Below are 19,418 nucleotides of genomic sequence, written 5' to 3' on the forward strand. Positions count from 1 at the left end.
ATAGAAGTACCATTATACAGAAGCGTCGTCCCTTTTATTTATCTTAACCTTATAAATCTTAAATGATAATTGTGCTGATGTAAACCCGTGATATACTGCTGGGCAAAGCATTCAAGAATACTTATAAGGTTGTATTTTTATTATAATTACACCTTATGTAAGAATCCGGGGTTTTGATTGGTTAATAGCCAGTGTATTTTTCACCAATTTACTGTTATCAAATGAATATCGTTCATTTTTAACACCGCCGGGGTATTTGCTAAAAGGATATGCCTTTTTTACCCTCTCTGCCGTGGTATTTGCCAAAAAATACTCTATCCGACTGGACGCTTGTAACGTCACGATCATCAATGCGTTTTAGTACATTAACATTCGGTGTAATTAAACAGATATATCATGTTATTGAGGGGTATTTGCGAAAAATACCAGTCTTGAGAATGAATTTCCCTCGCCTTACGGCTCGTGAAATTTAACATTCTCTCGACTGGTATTTTTCGCAAATACCCCTCCTTAACATGATATATCTGTTCAATATTATTTGCATATGTCTATTAAATTATCTGCCACATTGTATGCTGTACAATATCTCATGTTTGTTGATTATATTGTCATATTTAATTATAATTGTTTATTGTAAATGACCACTGTCGTAACATGATTTGAATAATAAAATAGTTTTTACATCTGATTTGATTTATGTCGACTCTTCTATTTGCATCGTATACAGGGTCACGTAAGGGTTTATTTAACTGTACTCGCATTAAATTTGGCACATTGTATTGTTTTATCGCATTCGATTTATATAGTTGATATGTTTCCCTCGGTTTTAGTTTGTAACCCGGATTAATTTTTTCTCAATCGATTTATGACATTTGAACAACGGTATACTACTGTTGCCTTGACGGCTCCAGTTTAATCAAATTGAGAAAGGAAATGAGGAATGTGTCAAAGCGAAAACAACCCGACCAAACATCTGAAAACAGCCAAAAGCCACCAATGGGTCTTCAATACAGCGAGAAAAGACAAACAAATTAGTAGCGGAGGATACTGAAACGGTTCAGACATGATTTATTCCATATCTGCTTTGATAAAATAACTTTTGACAGGAATGACATGCAACGGACGGTAGCAAATGTTCCCTCGTATAAAAAAGATGTTTGGTCTTACTTTTACAGGTATAAAGCCTCCACCTATCTGGCCCAAAGGAAGCTACGCGCTACCAGCCAGCATATATGGATGTCCTGAAGGTGACTGGGATACTAGATATATAAACTTGACACTACCAGTTTCATCAAATGATATGTACTGGGAGAGCAATGGAACAGATTACATAGTAGGTGATGGAAACAAAGTATTCCATATACCACATTCGAAAGATTTGTACATTTTGGGGCCTTATTCGAAGAGAAGTGTCCAGCTGAATTTTTGTGTTCAAGATGGTGATGATTCTTCTAGACTACAAGCAGCACAGGGAAATTTTTGTATGTACGATATCGGAAAAGGATGTGCAAAGGGTAATTTGTTTGGTTAAGATATTCCATTTCAAGTATTTATTTGTATGTGTCATATGATAGGAACCCCCCGAATATATCTGTCACTATTTTCTTGTATGTTTGTCATCATTTAGCTTCAACAAATGGCAAAATCCAGATCGCAAGACGAACTTTAAAAGACTCTGAATAACAAATTAAAGTAATAAACTAGAAAACTTATTAGGTTAAAAAAAACCACCACACACACCAAAAATATGATATTCAGCATTTAACCGCATATTAGGTTAAAAAAAAACCCACACCAAAAATATGATATTCAGCATTTAACGACACATCTATCACATTTTTCTGAAATAATTAATTAAACTTAAGAATTTAATTTTCTTAAAAAGAACAGTAGGTGTAAGTAATATTTTAGATGATAAAATATGATACTGATCAATTAACTGAGCATTAAACATAAAAATGTAGGTTTCAAAGGAGGCAACATGACTATAAGAGGCTATCACAGTGATATGGTAGGATTCGGTATTCATCCAGAGAATTCATCTAGCGTGACATTTTGCTGCAAGGAAGATAGTAACAGCACTTTGTCCGAAGTATTTCCACATAATTACCCGTTCGTATTATTGAAGGTAAAGTAAATCTTTTGTATATGAAAATGCTGTTGGTGAACCGTCAATTCAACGAGTTAAGAAGCAAGAGCGTCGTCATTAACTTAGTTTAGATTATATGTTTTATTGTGAATTATCAGTATAAAAGCCAGGAAGAAGACAAATCAGTATGCAATGCTAGATACAAAAACAAAGGTATATTTTCGTAAAAGTCATCACAGAAATAGAAATAATAAGTCACAAAAAAGATGTTTTTGACTGGTATGTTAATGCTGTTGATGTAATGTAGTTTTTTTCAATCCCTTCTTAAGAAGAGGATATGCTTTGGCAAAACTTTCGGACCTCAAAATTATAAAACAACAATAAAATTGAGAATGGAAATGGTGAATGTGCCAAAGAGACAACAACCCGACCATAGAAAAAAACAACAGCAGAAGGTCACCAACAGATCTTCAATGTAGCGAGAAATTCCCGCACCGGAGGCGTCCTTCAGCTGGCCCCTAAACAAAGATATACTAGTTCAGTGATAATGAACGCCATACTAATTTCCAAATTGTACACAAGAAACTAAAATTCAAATAATACAAGACTAACAAAGGCCAGAGGCTCCTGACTTGGGACAGGCGCAAAAATGCGGCGGGGTTAAGCATGTTTGTGAGATCGCAACCCTCCCCCTATACCTCTAGCCAATGTAGAAAAGTAAACGTATAACAATACGTACATTAAAATTCAGTTCAAGAGAAGTCCGAGTCTGATGTCAGAAGATGTAACCAAAGAAAATAAACAAAATGACAATAATACATAAATAACAACAGACTACTAGCAGTTAACTGACATGCCAGCTCCAGACTTCAATTAAACTGACTGAAAGATTATGATTTCATCATATGAACATCAGGCACAATCCTTCCCTTTAGGGGTTTAGTATCATACCATCATAACATATATAAGAAGAACATAACCCGTGTCATGCCAATGTATTGTAGATATACTGAATTTCACCATTCAAATGTTACTTCAATGTGTACTTGTTTGGCTTAATAACTATTTTGATCTGAGCGTCACTGATGAGTCTAATAAATGTAGACGAAGCGCGCGTCTGGCATATCAAGTTATAATCCTGGTACCTTTGATAACTATTTACACAACTGGGTCGATGCCACTCCTGGTGTATATTTCGTCACCGAGGGTATCACCAGCCCAGTAGTTAGAACTATGGTGTTGACATGAATATCAATTATATGGTCATTTTTTTTTATTATAAATTTCCTGTTAACAAAACTATGAATTTTTCGAAACACTAAGGATTTTTTTTATCCCAGGCATAGATTACCTTAGGCGTATTTGGCACAACTTTTTGGAATTTTGGGTCCTCAATGCTTTTCAACTTTGTACTTGTTTGGCTCTATAACTATTTTGATCTAAGCGTCACCGATGAGTCTTAAGACGAAACGCGCGTCACTAGTTCTCCGTTAAAGCGCCCAACGTCAGAGTAAAAAATGATAAAATATAAATTACTGCGAAACTTGTTTATAAAGAACATAGAACATCTTCATAGTGTATTCTATCCACCCTATAAATTTCAGCATGTAATGTGCTACCGTTAATTTGTAATGATCGAGACAGTTTAGATGATAAAACAATAAAAAAAAAAACATTTAACGTCATTTTACTTCCTTTGACGTCGTGATTTTCAATGCCAAAATGCTAAAAACTTTTTTTTATTGATTCACGTAAACTTTTATTTCTTTTTCTTGTTAGTTGAAATTTAAGCATGATATTCAGCCATGTTTGCATTATTATTAATATATATATAAAAGTCTGTTTGTTATCTCTTTAACACATATTAAGGTGATAAATCTTCAATTTGGCCTTTTCTGTATGAACTAGTACGATAAACAATCGACTCAGCATTTCAGTCTTGTACAAAGCAGAAGAAATAATAAAATCGTATTAACATGCTTTCAACCCAAATATGCATATAATTCGCCAGTGAATCCTCCTCTCTTTCGTCATCATCCTATTTACCAATCTGTGTTACCATGAATTATCATTGATGTGGTCATATTAATATCGAAAACATATATATAAATCAACTGTTTTAATTTCAAAATGCACAAGTACAGCGTATAACGCATGAATTTCTTGCTTTGAACTGTTTTGAAAAATTCTTTCGAAGCCGAAGCACAACCCTTGTCATGCCAAGAAATTGCCTCCGTTGAAATTCTGCAAACACCCCATAGAGCAAATTACATGGATGATTAATATTGACCATTCGATATATGGCCGTGTTCTAAGCGACACGTACATGAAGGTCATAAATTAATTTCTTGAATGAAATCAAATCTTTAGATTCTAATGACTGCCGTAGGAGGTCGACCGTAATTTTTAGCGAGGATTTCTTGGCATGGAGTAACAGATAGAAAACTCAGGGTTAGAATTCATAGAAAGAAAAGGGGCAGTGGCAAATATTTCATGTATATTTTGAACACAGAGAGAATTTACCCGCACCCTTTGCCAAAAAAACCCTTTCTTTTATTTGTGCCTTCGGACTTTATGTTTTGAATTGTAGTTTCACTTTCCATATTCGGTATTTATTCAAATGTAAGCTCCACGTGGTAAAAATCACGTGATGCAGGAATATAGTATCTTGGAGTTGGACTATTTCTTTCTTTTCGGGCGGGGACTCCAAGCAAACAACATGCATGTGTATAACGGCACTGTAGATTTTCGTATTAAATAAAGAAAGTTGCCGGTCCGGTAAATGAATAAATTGGTTAGAAAGCAAGGTTTTAATTTAAATAAGATTCCTAAGCTTAATTCGAGGGTTGAAAATAGAGAGCACAAATAAAAGGGGGGAGGTGTCCACAGGGAATATTTGTATCTTATGAACTCTACATGTATATTTGAAAGGTTTATTTTTTTTTATTTAATTAAAAAAGAGAAAAACAAATGTAAGACAAATTGTGAATGGTCTTTCTTCCTTTCTCCCATGCCAAGAAATTGCCTCCGTTGAAATTCTGCAAACACCCCATCATGAGAGCAAATCACATGGATGATTAATATTGACCATTCGATATATGGCCGTGTTCTAAGCGACACGTACATGAAGGTCATAAATTAATTTCTTGAATGAAATCAAATCTTTAGCTTCTAATGACTGCCGTAGGAGGTCGACCGTAATTTTTAGCGAGGATTTCTTGACATGATGATCTTGTATCTTTGATGGGTTACTTCCTTTGATATTCCTTAATACCTGTATGTTCATTGTATTGAAATTTTGGAAAAACAATTAGGAGAGAGACGAGAAGTGTCTATCAGTATTTTATATATATATAGCAGACCAATGGGAGTATGTTTCTTAAAATTGAACAATTGAACACTTAAATATAACTATGAAGAAGATGTGGTATGATTGCAAATGAGACTCGAGTCTAAAATTCGTTACACAGTGTGTCAGTGAACTGATACGATATACAGGGTCAGTAAATTCCATATGAGGTTCTATTTTCGCTCAAACCCCTTATGGAATTTACTGACCCCGAATTTATCGTATTCACTAACACACTGTGTAACTGATAATATCTGACTAAAATTTAAACGAATCGCTTATTTGATGTTTACAGTTAGTATATTACTTCAACTTCAAAGGAGATATGATTAATTGATTGATGTTTTCTGAACGTACAGTGGCAAATACTTCATGCAGATTTATGAGCGGGAGAACAATATTCAACAAATAAATAAGATGTTACATGGGTTTTTCGCTGATAAAGAATTTAAAAAGGTTCAATATAAATTTAAAAAAAAATAGATGATGAGAGAGACACGACAAAAAATGATCCAGCAAAATATAAATATAAAATCATTTTTCATAGATATTTTATTCATCCTCTTTGTTGGTTAGTTGTAGCCTATTAATCTCGCAACTTCGATTTTTAGACAGCCAGTAACGTAACGACCAATTGAACAGCTTCTTTTTGTACATCCTCTTATACTAATAGTACTATGCATCATATTCCGCATGAATATCATATAGTTATTTGAATTAATCAAAGATATAGGAGGTGGTTTATAGATTAAAAAATAATTATGAAAAATAAGAATATGGTGAATTTAAAATAACAGAAATAAATGATTTAAAGATAAATGAAACTTTCCGTTTTCTGCACATAAATGCATTATTGACAATATTCTAGTAGATCATTTCGAAAGAAACGTTGAACTTTCAAATTGGTTGTAAACGCAACTGGTCAAATGAAATAAGCGACGCAAATTTTATACATTTATAAGCATCCGTTCAGTGTTTTTCGCCAAAATCACGATCTTGCATGAGTTAACTTGTCATTTCGTTTCCTATTGTAAGCAAATTTAACCTTACATCCTTCTCGTGCATTGCGTCAGCAATTATTTAATTTTATTCACCTTAGAAAAAAATAGTTCGTGACAGATGTCAGACCACGATAATCCAATAAGCAACAAAAAGATCTACAATAGTGGTCGAAAAAAAAGTTATAAATTTCATGCGTCCGAAGCGGGCACTATCTTTGATTAATCTTCATCATTTACGCCTCAGCGACAAGTATTTGAAATCCAAAGATATGAAAGAATAGAAAGAGTTGATGAGCTATACAAAATGTATGACAAAAATGACACACAAAGAAAAGTCAAATTAGTCGAATGTAACATTGATTGATGGAGTTTAAAACCTTAGGTATCTTAATAATTCCAAAATATATAAATTGACCATTGATTGGAATTGTAAGGATTTGCAGAATCAAAACATTGTCATAATTCGTACGTCTTAATTTTCATACTGATGCTCGAGGACGGCAGACATTGTCTTCAATTTTTTGGATGTAACATTTTTTAGTACCAACATATATCAAATATATTTCACTTTACACCAAAACAATTGATTGATAAGCAATGTTTCTTTCTATATTTTGTTGGACAGATATATTAAGTAATCAATGATAAAATCTTTTTGGTGATCACATTTTTATTTTATTCGATTTGCGATTTCTCTTAATGTCGGTTAGCTACCGGTACTGTCACTGTTATAAAACTGAACGTTCAGCTCCTCATTATTAGTACCTCGAATCACAAGGAAAATATGATAAAATATACCTCATATCATCTTTACTTTTGTTTATTATCCCAGATATCCAAATATTTGAAGAATTTGAAATACTTTTTTTTTCCAAGTTTTATACTTATTTTAAACATGGTATCATCAAGGAGGTTATATTAGATGTAATATAACCTCCTTGGTATCATTTATGCAGTACAGTGACAGAATAAAAAAAGAGGGGCTATACGGAGAAGTGTCGTCGTACGTATATTTTTGATACAGACAAGACAATATATATTGTCAAAATGTTATATACGGAAGTTTTCAAATGCAGGAACTGAACCCAAGAATTTTACATAGAAGGGCATATATTTCTAACTGAATAGAGAAACATGGCTAAAAGAATTATAGAATACAGAAATGTAGATCTCCTCCCCTAATACAGACCGTAATATATAGCATTTTGACGGATAGTTTTGTTAATCTATTGAACTGCTTTTAATTTCGAAAAGAATGTTGTTCAAGGTGTTGTTATAAAATGTAGCGGACAAAGTATAATGCCCTTCCAACCGACGTCGTAATTTCGATGAAAGAAATTAAAAGCTTCTCTCCTTGTGCAACACGAAAAAAGAAAGAACAATTTTTATAGCTTCTTGCAATTGCATAATTGTTAAATCGTATTGAATTCGGTACCAAATTTATATTAATCATAGAAACTTCATATATATCTTAAATATTGAAAACAGGTCTAAATTATTTACATGCATTACAATTGATATAAAAACATCCGGTTCGTTTTTTTCTTTTCTTCTTCTAGATTTGAGAAAGAAGCAACACTGTTACACTCAAACAATAATTATTGATTAATAAAAATTGTTACATGGTGTCTTCTTATGTCGTCTGAATTACAATATATTATTGAATTGTAAGTGATATATCCGCCATCCATTTTAACTATCTTATATGTTTATTTGGCATGCCGTACTCGATAAAAGTGCGGACGTGATAGAAAGCACTCTTTACCAAAATGTCAACGGAGATTACATTCCACGGAGGTTACATTTCGACGATTTCGTCATTTATGAACCATAATATATATATCTAAAGATTGAAGTTGTACTAAAATTTAATGTTGACAACGATATCGATCTGTTGTATGTGGAATTTATTTTCAAAATTGATGTTTTTTAAGAATTGGCTATTCCACGGAGATTACACGCTTAACAAATCTCTACAGTTTTCAACTTTGCTTCGTTTTTCAGACTGATGTAACTTGGAATAAATGACCATTGTTATAAATAAAATTGTTTATGGTAACCTTATAATCAAATTAAACTCATATTACACTCTATAATGTACTTAATATTTTGTCCTGGTTGGTCTTTTATCCATCAACGGAAATTTCAGCAATTCAAAGAAAACATTATGGACGGCCGGTACGATCACGATCGTGGTGCAATATGTACTAACCTTTATAAAAATTAAAAATATAGATAATGAAGAAATTCAAAACTCTCAGATATATAAGTATAACAAGCTACGGGTATATAACTGGAAGTCGTTAGGTTTGCTTTCTTACGGTGGGACAAAATAACGTCATAAAATGGGCGCTTTAACGGAGAACCAGTGGCATGCATGGCGTATTAAACTATTATACTGGTACCTTTGATAACTATTTACTGTCCGAATAAAGTACATTTTTGCATCTTCTATCTACTTACACCGTTTTATATAATAAAACGACGATGAGTGCTTGAAATTTAATTTCAATGTCCTTTGGCTGAAAAAGCATTACACTATTTGTATTGTACCTTTGTTTGATACAATAACTTTTTTTGAAAGGAAGTATAAATCATATTGATGATAATGATAGAACTTGTTTTTCTATTGCATACAATAGGGTCCAAGTACAGAAAGTTGCGAACCGATTAATGACATGACTGTAATCGAAGACACGATATACATGTCAAGACGGGGTATCTATTGGGACTTTCATGGAACGATTCCTAATTTGACCATATCAGATACACATGTCGGAATTACCTTTTGTTTCTATCAACCGGAAAGCTACAATTATGCTTTTTATCCTTTAGGTTGGTATTTAATCTTTGTATATGCACGTATGATACATATCAAATGTTTACGATACTTTGACACATTTTTTTTTATCTTCTGTTTCTTGCTTTAAGCTTACGATACAAAAAAAAAAAAAAAAAACAACCCCATACGCTCTTAAAATCAGTTCAAAAAATTGTAACACGAACAATAGTACACACACGTAATGTCATGGATGATTAACCTATCATGATTAAACATTATGTTGAAATTCTGTCAGAAATAAGGTTCTACTACCGGTATCACATAAAATTAACATAAAATACATGCTTTTGATGGTCCTTATAATTCTGTTGACAGTTATGATTTCTGTACTCTGTACACTACACTTCCACACAATCTTATAAAGAAAAAGTTTTTGTATTTGATAAAATGGTCTTTCAAAAAATCTCATTGTAATTTTATTTGCTGTAACTCGTTTAAATAAAATTGAGAATGGAAATGGGGAATGTGTCAAAGAGACAACAACCCGACCAAATAAAAAACAACAGCAGAAGGTCACCAACAGGTCTTCAATGTAAAAAGGAAAGTATGCTAGATACTCTTACTGGAAATGTGAGGATATGATTGAAGCTTTAAATTTTCTGCTAGATAACATTTATGTACGTTTTGCCGATAAAGTGTATCGTCAGGTAGTAGGTATTTCTATGGGCACTAACTGTGCCCCTTTTATAGCAGATTTAATTCTTTATTGCTATGAATCTCAGTTTATGACTAAACTCAGTAAAGACCAATCATTGTTATATTTGGTTGATACATCCAAAAATACCTACCGTTATCTGGATGATATCTTTTCGTTGAATAATCCAGAGTTCTCTAAATATACTTCCGAAATTTACCCAAAAGAACTTACTTTAACTAAATCTAACATAAACAGCAGCAGTTGTCCGTTTCTAGATTGAGACATTTCAATTTCTAACGGGAAACTACATACTTAAATTTACGACAAAAGAGACGATTTTTCATTTCCTATTGTTAATTTTCCTTTTTTAGACGGCGATGTGCCTTTGGCTCTATCATACGGTGTTTATATATCCCAACTCGTTCGGTATGCCCGTGTGTGTTCTGATGTCATAGATTTTAACGAACGTAGTCAATGCATCACTGGGAAATTATTGTGTCAGGGATTTCGATACCATAAATTACTTAAAACTTTTACTAAATTCTTTCAAAGATACAAAGATTTGATTAGTAAATTTAGCTGAACCTGTATGTTTTTCCTAAATTTTACGGTAATATTGTACTTAAAGCGAGGAAATCACTATGTGATCCGTGTAAACTCATCGAACCTTTAAACAAACTTATAATTAAGTGTTATCGTACCAATATTGTAATTAGATATCTGAATATAGTTTACATTGGCACTAATATCGATTTTGTCATTAGCAAATTAAAACATAATTAAATTGTATCTTCTTTTGAGGCGGGATGTATAGAGACACACACACACGTTAGTTTTTATCTCTAAAGAAGTCGATACATTTATTTTTGGCATTGCACAAGTCATGTTTTCTCTAACTGTTCATGACGTTAAAATACTAAATCCCTGGGATGTGTTTTAGTTGATTTTAGTCTCTGATGCATGGTTTTTCATTATAAATTGTTTTTGGCTTTTAACTAGCTGTCAGTAACTGCGAGTACTCTCAAATCGTATTTTCTTGTTTATTCTACCTGTTGATACTGGTTATAATGTTTTTTTGTCTATATACCAGCTTTGATTATTTGGAATATCTACTAATTTTCACTTCTTCTTACTACATTTGTATGAACATCAAGATTATTCTCCTTAAATCTGTACAGGGAAGTTTTAGGTAGCTCTATTTGTATAGTTTTATTGTTGATATTCACCCCAACTTGTATCTAGTGTTAAATTATGTATTTATATGACAGAACTTTCTTGGTATTCCTAATTATTGGAAGAATTTATACACATAAGAAGTATACCTAAAACGACAAAGTTATTTTTTATTTACCTGTAGATATTATTAAAACCGGTTTTTTTCAAAAGTGATTATTTTCGAAGGGTTAAATATTTTGCGGTTTTGTCTTACCATGGCTTTGTTTGGACTTGTTTGTTTGCTTTTTGGCCTGGAATGTTTTTCTCTTATATTTTATTAACTGTGCATTTGCATTCAGATATCGCAGATCAAATTTATTCGTTCATAGTGTGTTAATTTACGTTTTTTTTTATTGAGTTAAGCCTTCCAGTTGATATTTTATCGTGTGGTTTTCTATGTTGTGGTGTTATGCTATTGTTTCAGAAAAAGGGAGAAGGTTTGGTACCATTAAAACGTTTAATCCCGGTGCAAATTTTTGCACCTGTCCTAAGTCAGGAATCTGATGTACAGTAGTTGTCGTTTGTTTATGTAATTTATACGTGTTTCTCGTTTCTCGTTTTTTTTTTTATATAGATAAGACCGTAGGTTTTCTCGTTTGGATGGTTTTACACTAGTAATTTTGGGGCCCTTTATAGCTTTTTGTTCGGTGTGAGCCAAGGCTCCGTGTTGAAGGCCGTACATTTACCTATAATGGTTTACTTTTATAAATTGTTATTTGGATGGAGAGTTGTTTCATTGACACTCACACCACATCTTCCTATATCTATTAACATAACCAATGATCCATGTATATGAGTCCAAGGCCAGGGAATCCAGAAAGACTAACATGTATTCCTCGTAGTTATTACTTGCACCTTATAGAAAACAGTTTTATAGCAGTCGTTGAACCATCAAAAGTCAAACAACTATCTTATAAAAGATAAATATGGAAACATGTCTTAATTTCTAACCCTTCTGGGGCATCTGAGTTCAACCCCAGGCTTTAATTGTATTCTGAATTTAGAAAGTGAAATGTTTTAGGGATTGTTGATTGTCTTTTCTTCGGTTTTCTACCTCTCAAGTCCCTCTTGTATCGTACCCTGTTTCAAAATACGGACAAACATAAACATTTCATAATCAGTAGCTAAATCCAGGTCAAAAGTCATCATCAGTCTTAAAATAAGACAAGCAATTATTTTTATTTTGATAATAATGCAAATAACTTAGATATAAGAAGATGTGGTACGCGTGATTATGAGATAATTTCCATCAGAGTCACAATTTATCAAATTAAATCATTAAAGGTCAAAGTACGATATTCAACACTGAGTCTTGGCTCACATCGCACAGCAAGCTACAAAGGGCCCCGAAATATCTAATGTAAAACCATTCAAACGGGAAAACCAATGGTTTAATCTATGTAAAAATTAGTTTTTTATACCCCAAAACGATATCTCATCATCAGTAAAAGATATCGATAAAATGTATAATACACAAACACATTAATAAGAAGCTGAAACAATAAGATCTCTACAAAAAATGATGCAATACTTTGTCTTATTTGGAAAACAGAATTATAACATTTAAAGGATTTGACGTACTGTATGCTCTTATGTTTAAAATGATCTTTTTCGAAAAATTAAGTTTTTATATAACCTCTGACTAAGTTAACACGAGACGGTTCCTGTTGTTATATTTTCAATTTTTTGTTGGATTAACATGTTGTTTAGTATATTTCATTTCATTACACACTTCAAGTATTTACCTGCAATAAAATTTATCACATCGGTCCGGTGCCCTCAAATCGATGAAACATTTTATTCACTTTTTTTCTTTTATACTAAATGATGACATGTATCTTCACTTATATTCAGGAAAGAACAATAATTTGATTTTTGATTTCTGATTTGTATAACTTTTCCTCGATATGTTCTAGGTCCACAGAATTCCCCTTGGTTATCAGGTTCGTACAGTCTTGGAAGGCCAGTATACTCATCGCCATACGTGAAATCACCAACCAACAACCCGAACTTTGTAGTTGATGAAGGTAAAGTATATTCAATAGTGAGATATATGTTAGACATTATTGGTATAACTCTCAAATCTTACTTTCTTGTTAATTTGACCCGTTGATACTATTTGTAATGCTTTTTTGTTATTTAATGTTTACTTGTAATTATTTTCATTTACCTGTGTATAATATGACGTAAGTTTTTCTGAAAGTGTTTAGCATTTCACAGTGGTATATTACTTTTACTTTAATTATTCATCCCTAATTTTTATTGTATTTACATTGTATTATAGATCAAATTTATTCGTTCAGCGTATGCTCATTTGTGTTACTACGATTTTTGATTGATTTAAGCCATTCCAATTGATATTGTTTAGTGTGTCTCTATGTTGTGATGTTACACTATTGTTTCAGATAAGGGAGACGGTTTAGAACCATATAAACGTTAAATCCCGCTGCAATTGTTTGCACCTGTCCTAAATCAGGCATCTGATGTTCAGTAGTTGTCGTTTGTTGATGTGGTTCATAAGTTTTTCTCGTTTCTCGTTTTTAATATAGATTAGATCGTTGGTTTTTCCGTTTGAATGGTTTTACACTAGTATTTTCTGGGGCCCATTATAGCTTGCTGTTCGGTGTGAGCCAAGGCTGCGTGTTGAAGACAGTACCTTGACCTTTAATGGTTTACTTTTATAAATTGTGACTTGGATGGAGAGTTGTCTCACTCAAATGAGAATGAAATATTGAAGGACTGCAAATGTGACACATTATCCAACATAGACCAAAGGATGAGGTTATAAACAATGACATAGAAATGTATTAATTTCTTGAGTCCAACGCGCTAATTAGCTTTACCTTCATTAGGAAGGTTCTAACCTGAACATTTAAAGCCATGTTTGTGTAAATACACTTACATGATAACAAAGGACCTACACATAATAGTTATCCTTGCTTACGTGAGTTAGGACCTTCGTTTCTGAATAATTTCTTAATATATAAACTGAGAATTTTTATTAAAAAAATTGTATATATTATGTCAGTACCAAACACTGACATCTGAGAGATTAACAGTTTATCAGGAACGGTATTACATGTAGGTATTAGGTTTGAAAGGTGAAATTACAGCCCTACAGAAGAATACACTTATACTGGTTTTATATATTTTTGCTTCCAAAATTTGGTGCTGAGCGTTGGCCAGATTATGAATTACTGGACGTGAAGTGTACGCTTAAAACGTCATACTATTATTACATTTTATCAAATCTAAGAACATCTCTATGACGATTTTTATAGGTATAAACAATTTACACAGAATGTTTTACTCATAGTTTTTATTTTTGTACAGTGAATCAACCAGGTGAAGTATTTTATACAGAATACACATACAGACCATGGATTCAGATCGATCTTCAACAGTTTATCGTCGTCACTCATGTTATTAAACGAGATATAAGAAGTAAGTCTTATGTAAATGCCGGACATGAATATTTTATTGTTATAGTTCTGTTGATCCGTTGTTATCCTCTTATAGTTGATGTGTTTCTCTCGGTTTCTGTTTCAAAAGTTGTTTTCTATTGATCAATTTATGACTTTTGAATAGGGTATTCAGCTGTTGCCTTTATTTATGTAGAAAATTTTCTAATTCTTGTATTTTTCTTCTGTCCTATGTTTTATGCGACTTTTCAAGTGTTCCAACAAGCAGTTGCATTGTGTTTTTTTTCTTAATCCTAATTTAGAAGAATATACGAATGAGTAGAATATTCTCATAATTGAAAAAAAAAAGTAAAATCACAAAAAAACTGAACTCCGAGGAAAATTCAAAACGGAAAGTCCTTAATAAAATGGATAAATCAAAAGCTAACACACCAAACGAATGGATAACAACTGTCATATTCCTAACACGATCTGCTTACCCTCCGGAGCACCTGAGATCACCCCTGGTTTTTGGTGGGGTTTGTGTTGTTTATTCTTTAGTTTTCTGTGTAGTGTCGTGTGTGCTATTGTTTTTCCTTTTCATTTTTAGCCATGGCGTTGTCAGTTTATTTTCGATTTATGAGTTTGATTGTCCCTCAGGTATCTTTCGTCCCTCTTTTGGAACATACATTTTCTTATGTAGAAAATGATAGACTCAACCTGGTTTTATAGCTGGCTAAACCTCTCGCATCAAATTCAATTAAATTGCCAACATTGTGTTAACAAAACAAAAGACCATTTCTATACCTTTATTGTATGCTTTGCATTAAAAGCGATGCAGAAATACTTACACTAAATTTATTTACTTGTTTCCAAATAGATGTTGAGTGTGCAGTTTTTTGTGTTGATTGTGCTTTTAAAATCTCTCTAAAACATTTGAAACCATGTTGATTAAGATAATATTTTTCCGTTAAGGAATGTAACATATGAAGAAGATAAGTCATGCGTGAATATTAATAAAAGTGAAGCCAGTTAATGCCAGTACTGCTCAGATTTTCCTATCGGTGTTGTGTATGCAGCTGGTTGTCGTTTGTTAGTCTTTGTTACTACAATGACGTTGTAGTTTCATTCTCGACTTTTTGTTTTGAATATCTCTTTCACCTCTCTTTTAAAAGATTTTCTTGTTTTCGAATCGTCATTTTTGTTTATCGTATATATATATTTTTTTAAATGTTGAAATATTACATGCTTTTTTATAGTACATACTTTAAATTATCTTATTGTTCTTTGGAAAAAAACACACGCCGTAAGATAATTTGACCAACATTCATTTCTCCAATTAAGAGTAAAAAGAACTTTGAACCCATAAATTTGTCAAAAGAAAATCTGAAAACCTACTCATTTAAGAAATACAAAAATGGTACGTGCTTCAAACAGAGAGAAAGATAGAGCAACAGATTTTGAAAAAATGATAAAAATTTATACTTGTGATAGAAAGAAAATACATTCTTAGTGACATACAAACAAAAACTATATTGGTATAAATCAAACAATGTTTTCCTCTTGTTATTATATGAATATATAAGTGTGTAAACACTTCATAATGCAATGCTTATTCATTCTCACTCTACTAAACGATAAATTGTATATACCTCGACTGTCGTCGGGGATATCTTATATCCATTTCGTAAGCTCTGCAATTATGTACAAATATATATTTATTTGTGTTTTCCATCAAATGCATCTGATTATTAGACATACAATTGCATGTATGTGTCACTGTAAAGGTATTATAAATGTCCGTATTTGGTTTTGGTGATTTCTTTGTTTTATCTAGAGTTTATTGCGAGTTCTGCTCTTGATGCTTTTAGTTTTCCCAAATTAAGTTTGCGGTAATCCGATGACATGTTTTCAAAGCCACATCTAATGGATCAAATTCACTACTTGTATCAAGCATTTACAATGACCTTCTACAATATTGGTTTAGAAAAACACCAACCGGTAAAATCTAATGGTTCGTTTCAAAACTATTTGTTTAAGACAAAGTAAAAATTATTCATAAATGAAAAAAAGTTGGTTTCAAAGTTTGGTTGTACAGGTAGAGACTGACTTATAACGGAATACCACACCTAATTTTTAGGACGATGTTTTTTAAATATGGTAAAATTACCAACTATTTAAATAAACTTTAACTTAAAAGTTATCGGTGTAATAAGATCTTTGTATATTGGCTTTATCATAACAATTATTGGTTTTGTTTTAAATAGATTAATACATGACCATATTTGAATTACTTCCTTTCAAATATAAACACTTTTGTTTTTACATCCCATCGACAATCACATCTTTAAGTGGCCAAATTCAGTGTATTATCAGGCTGATTTTGACGTCTTAACATTTAATTTCTTTTTTTTTGGAATGAATTATATTAAAGTCGTGGGAAACATAGTTATTGATAAGTTTGAATTGCCATTAATTTAGATTTCAGTAAGTGCATTCATTTATATTCCCATCATTGCACTTTGATTGTTTTGTTAGTATCTGCTATGGGACAATTTGGTCGTTTGTTGGTGTATATGATGTGAAATTTTCAACGCCTGTGCATTTTGTGTGTGTCGGAACCACGCAAAGAGCCTGTATTTCAATGGTTGCCGTTGGCATACCATTTTCAATTATTTACTATATTTAGCATTAATCCCTCAGGTATCTTTCGTCCCTCTTTTAGGCTGACAGTTTTGAAATTAATTATGAAAGGATTTATATCTTACGGCAGGAATTTAGTCATTGGTGAAGGCCATAAAGTGCCCTATAACTGTGTACATTCCAATCATTTGTAATCATATAACATTTCTTTATGCTCTTCTTTATTACTGTAAAATTGGATATGAATATAAATAAGTAATATTATTATTGAATGATTGCATCCTTTTAAACATGGTACCTGGCATAGAAACACATTGAGTTAATTAATTAGCACTATCATTGAACCTACAATGATATCAAGTTTAAGTTATGTACATGCTATATCTCTACAGCTCCGAAAGTTCCTCCTCAGGACTTATACGGAATGTACGTTAGTAAAAGGCAATGGAATTTTGTAAACAGAGGAGCCAGGGCATGTTTCTTTGGTCTTACAGAGAACGAATATAACTGTCGTCGTCCAATTACCGGACAGTATGTGACACTAACACTCGAATATGAGCAAGATAGTTACTTGGATGCTTTAATGGATTTAAAAGTATTTGGTCTTCGTAAGTATTTAAACATGAAGTCGTTTAACAATTTCGATAGTCTAAGAATGTAATGTTATCATTAAACAAATGTACTATCCAGATGTTCACTTAAACTCATTTTTATGAATTGCCAACCCAGGGAGTGAAATTACATTTAATCTAGTCAACCCCAAATTTAAGGAAATTATTGGTTAGGACAGGTTGCCCCTCATCATCCTTATGTGATATCAGAAAAAAATGAATGTTTATGCAAGAAACACAACAGCGACAATACTGCGAAATTGTCAGTAGTGGACATACCAATGGTAAAAACAAAATGTCAAGGAATCAATGATTGCGACCGTGTAACATTACTATGGTAACCATAATTTTTGTTTGGTGAACGCTGAAGCATAACACTGATTCTTCACGTTGAATGATATACGTTACTTATAAAAAAGAAGATGTGGTATGATTGCCAATGAGACAACTCTTAAAAAAAGACCAAATTACACAGATATCGACACTACAACAATGGTATGATCACAATCACGAATTTATTGACCGATGCTATTTGTCTTTATAACACTTCACTAGCAACACGTTGTTGGGCATGTAGTTCTGTAAATACCAGAAAAGTCATGTGATCTGTATCGATTGTGTCAAATTCCCGAAAGTTTAACTGAGGGTACATTTACATGACGGGTGATGCATACATCACAGGAGACGCTTGCCCTGTCGACCAATCGGATTGCAACTTTTGTTTAACTCATGACAGTCTTTACTTTTCTCCTTAATTGCATATGCTTACTGTGGAGCAGTACGATTTTTCAATTCTTTCAATTGTTTCGGCCATAGATGGAAGCCACAACTTCCATATGCGAGGTGAACACGCTGCCACGAAAACACTGATAAGGTTCTCCCCTTTTGGAGTTCCTGTAATTCTCTCTGGTTTATTTGACCTTAATTTGTATCTCTTCAATGGATTTATGAGATATAAGCATCGGTCTTATAGTTATGTCTTTAATTTACTCGTTTCTTCTGTATTTGTTGTGTAAACTAAGTTAAACTCAAAATGAGAAATAATGGATGGTTATTTTGAATGTTATACAATTCAAAGAGTCAGATTTACACGATAAAACCTATTTATATGACAATTGAAACATACACAATTGAATAGTAAGGTTACAATGTCCACTGATAATTATGCTTCTCAAACAATTAACTATATTTTGGTTACTTGATTTAAAATGTTTTCCCCTTTCGTATTCATTGTCTCTTGATCGTTATACTTCACTATTAAAAACATTCCTCCGGTGCATTACATTTTTTTTTCAGCGACAGGCTGTGGGCGTAGTCTTGGGATGACGACGGGTGACATCAAGGATTACCAAATAGAGACATCCTCCAACTATAAAGATATTCACCAGAGCAGAGCAATGCAAGGAATTGAGGGCTGGTGTTCATCTGCTACAGACATGAATAGGTGGTTAATGGTTAGTTAAGAAGTCGTTATTCCAGGGCTTCAATCTGATGAAATTACAACCAAATCTAATACATTTTTGCATCACAAGTACATTTTTAAACTTTGAATTTTAATCAAGATAAAATGAAAATAACTTGAACTGATGATTAAACTGACTTTTTTGACAAGCAGATTTTCATTTTATAG

General features: G+C 32.5%; 1 long non-coding RNA gene across 1 annotated transcript; it reads left to right on the top strand.

Annotated features, from left to right (window-relative positions):
- The first annotated feature begins 1,179 nt into the window (after positions 1 to 1,179).
- On the top strand, positions 1,180 to 19,226 carry LOC143047068 (uncharacterized). The gene is made up of 7 exons (XR_012969391.1): positions 1,180 to 1,514; positions 1,965 to 2,128; positions 9,082 to 9,274; positions 13,050 to 13,160; positions 14,467 to 14,577; positions 17,570 to 17,785; positions 19,085 to 19,226. It is a non-coding gene; the product is annotated as an uncharacterized LOC143047068 (long non-coding RNA).
- The last annotated feature ends 192 nt before the right edge of the window (positions 19,227 to 19,418 follow it).

This window comes from Mytilus galloprovincialis, chromosome 9, assembly GCF_965363235.1.
Source record: "Mytilus galloprovincialis chromosome 9, xbMytGall1.hap1.1, whole genome shotgun sequence".
Taxonomy (NCBI): Eukaryota; Metazoa; Mollusca; class Bivalvia; order Mytilida; family Mytilidae; genus Mytilus; species Mytilus galloprovincialis.